A 4,005-nucleotide genomic window follows, 5' to 3' on the forward strand; every position below is an offset into this window, starting at 1 on the left:
ATCTGCTCTGGGACATTTATTTATTTTTATGAATAGTTCATGAATCGGTCACTTTAACAGCCTACAAGCTCACTCTACTGTTTATTGCATTATATTTTGCACTACTGTTATGATCAACTCGTCCTGTTTATTCTGGTAATTCTGGTATTGTCATTTCCACTTAATCACCTCATCAGTACATAACTGTGACTCTATATAGAACCGGTATGCACACCTTCACTTTACTAAGTTTCTCAGGTTCATACTTTATATTGCACTATTGTTTACTCTGGCCTTGCACATCCATTATCTACCTCTCATCACGTTATTGTCTTCAGTCAGCGTCCCTTTGTCTCCTGTTAGTCACTATTGAGCACGTTGCATCAGAGGTCCTGCTGCTGTTCACTTTCACTTTTATATTTTTTATATAACTAGTTGTGTTAGTTTATTTTTGCTAATGTTGTTGTTTGCTGCAACTTGAGTAGGAGTGTAACGCAATTTCAATTTCTATGTATGTCCTGTACATATGCAGAATTGACAATAAAATCAATCAATCTATCTATCTATCTATCTATCTATCTATCTATCTATCTATCTATCTATCTATCTATCTATCTATCTATCTATCTATCTATCTATCTATCTATCTAATTGTCTAATATAAAAGTGATTTTATGTAAAAATGCAGTGATTAAAAACAAATCACTTTAAACTTTATTGATTTTGTTATGTTTCCAATGTGGGCGGCACGGTGACGCAGTTGGCGGAGCTGCCGCCTCTCAGTGAGAAGGTTGCCGGATCAAATCCGAGTAGGGTTTGTTGTTTTTTCTGGGTGGACTTTGCATGTTCTCTTCGTGCTGCGTGTTTTTTTTCCCAGATACTCCGGTTTCCCCCCACAGGCCAAAAACATGCATGTTAGACTGATTGGTGACTCTAAATTGTCCCTAGGTGAGAGTGAGAGAGTGAATGGTTGTTTGTCTCTGTGTGTCCCTGTGATGGACTGGAGACCTGTCCAGGTGTCCCCTGCCTCTCGCACAATGACTGCTGGATATGGGCACCAGTGACCCACGCGACTCGGAAAAGAAGAATGGATGGATGCTTTAGATGTTTCTCTGCTCCAACATACCTGATTTGGATCAATGGGGGATTGACAGGTTTCTACAGAACATGAAGAGTTAATTCAACTATTGAATCAGGTGTGTTGGAGCAGGGAAACATGTTGTGGCCCTCCAGGACCAGGATTGTCATCAATTATTGTCTCATTCTACAAACTGAGAACATGTTCTGTTTACTGCAGGTAAGGTACTGACTACTCATCAGTACTCCACCCACACCCAACCATCACCTAAAAGAGGGCAATCTACAATTTTTAGTGGTTCCTCACCATCAGACAAATGAGAAACAAAAGTAGACTTCTTTATGTGTCGTAAAGTTGATTTCCAACTACATGTAAAATAACATTTTGTGACAGTTTTTACACTTGTTTGGGACTGACAGTTGAACTGAGGTCAAATCAAAGCCAGAATAAGCAAAAACTACACGAGCTGTGTGATATTAAATCATTTTCTGAGCTAATGATGGGGAACGTGTGAAACAAAACATCTGCAAAGTGAATCATGTGATTAAATTTCAAATAAATGGATTTTTACATCACTGACCTTGAATTAGCCAAAAAGAAAATTATTCCGCCAGTCACACCTTAAGAACCTCGCCAGTATGTTCCCTGATCAGACTTATGTGTGTGCTTGTATGGGCAGGACCGCTGCATTACCCAACTTCACTTGGATTTATGTGTTGAACAAAAGCTCTCAAGAGAAAGATGGCTCCAGCGCACAGAGCTATCAAACACCCAAATTTAGTGTGTGGGCATGGCACGCGTTCACTGACAGGCCTGATGAAACACACACGGATTCATGGTTGTACACCAACACACACACACACATCAGTCAAAATTTCTGGCGTACGTGAGCTCAGACACATGCTTGAGAGAAAACAGCCTTTATGCGTCGCCCGAGATACGACTGACTGTCTACACACACACACGCACACACAAAGGATCTGGGTACTTGGGTATCAACGTCAGTCTTAATGAACCTGTCTCCAGGGGGCGGGGATGGGGGTAATATCCCAAACAAAGAGCCCCCACTGGGCCACAGAGCCAACCAAAGGCCAACAGATTAACTTGCATTACATCAGCATCCCCACAATACACCTAATGAGGGGGGATTATGTGCATTTGAGGGTGTGTGTGTGTGTGTGTGTGTGTGTATGCGACAGCTCTCTTGACTTTGCATGACTAATGAAATGCAAAGATTCACTTTTGCTGATTCATGTCAGCTGACGAAATCCTGCCGACACTTTTCCTTATGTTTATTTAGAATACCTTAATCTGCACTCATGTTTATTTTATATTGTTGGGTTAAATTATTGTTGAGGCATTGTCTGCCTGCATCTTAATAACTTTTCCTGTTGGGAGACCTGGTTGTTTTCACACCTGATAGTCCGGTAGACTGATCAGAAGACTGAGGTCATTGTGTTTAACCCAAGCTCTACCACTCATCACTGTTGTCAAAAGGCTTTGTTTAGATGGTCCACATGACATTATGATCTGTGGTGACAAGGAATTCCTCACTCTGGAACCACGTTGTCAAAGAAACATTAAAGGTATCCTAAAAATACCATTTGCAGACGGACACAAAGTTGAAACAATGAAGCCAACCTTTGTGATTTCATTAAACTCCACTCCCTGTGTGGACAGGGCCTGGACAGCACAACTGGAGAAATGTGGAACACTGACCGAGTTGGGGATGAGTCTTTGCCTCAATTGGAGGAGTTCAAAAAGGCCTGGATCGACAGATCAGGGCCTCATGTGCTGTCATGGGAGTCCATCACAATGAACCTGCCCATCTACAATCCAACCCTGACCTGAGGTCGTGAACAAATTAAATTTGTTCACAACCTCAGGTTCTGAAAAAAACAGGATGCAGGATGTGTGACAGACTCAAAACCTGTCCAAGGTGTACCCTGTGTCTGACCCCCGCGACCCAAAAAAGGAAGACACGGGTAAAGATAATGGATGGATGGAAGGATCTGTTGGGTGTCCATTAGAGGTGAGGAGCGCCATCATCTGTGGTAGATTGTTGTTTTCCATTCATTATTATTGTGAACATATTTAGCAGACTGATACAAATCACAGACAATAACTGAATCGGAGACACGTGAAACTGCAGTTTGTGTTTTGTCTCAGACATAAAGCGGTTGTTGTGTCTTTGTTACAGTTTCCTGCTTCCATCCACAGTTTTGTGTTAGGGCTAACACCTCTGGTTCACGTTTCATTCGTCTTTTTCCATCTTCAGTTTCAGTTTCAGCGTTTTCTCTTTTATTTCCTGCCTGTGTAAAACACGTTACAGAATGTGGGACAGAATGTGCCATTTCTTCCATTCACTCAACCTTTATTCATACAGGTTAGTCTCACTGAGTCACCAGGACTCATTTACAAGAGAGACCTGATTCAGACCGGCAACGTATAAAATACAGAGAATAATAAACAACAATAAAATGCTATTAAAATAAAAATAGTGTTATAAAACAATAAAATCAAGGTGCCATATAAAACAAGGTAAAATACCAAAAACAGGAACAGATTTGCTTTGATTTTTCTATTGACATTATCAAATGTTTGAAAACCCTTAAAGAAATCAAGGTGGACAACTTCATTTTCTGTTGCAAGGTGTTCCAGGTGCAGGAGCAGAGTAGGAAAAGGCCTTTCTGCCAAGTTCAGTCTGCACTGAGGGGACGCTGCAGGTAATGATGGCCTGAGAGCGCACGCTGTAACTGCACTGACAACATGACAAGTGGGAAGAGATAAGAAGGACCAAGGAGGGATAGATGAAGAGGAACCAGTGTGAGAGCCCCTGTGTAGATAATGATGACCAACTGAACAAGGAGTGCAGGGTGCAGTGAAAGGGTACGGTACTCACAACCAGTTATGAATCTTAGCGTGCCATGATGGCATCCAACATCTGC

The sequence above is a fragment of the Nematolebias whitei genome, chromosome 3 (genome assembly GCF_014905685.2).
Source record: "Nematolebias whitei isolate Nwh7 chromosome 3, NemWhi1, whole genome shotgun sequence".
Taxonomy (NCBI): domain Eukaryota; kingdom Metazoa; phylum Chordata; class Actinopteri; order Cyprinodontiformes; family Rivulidae; genus Nematolebias; species Nematolebias whitei.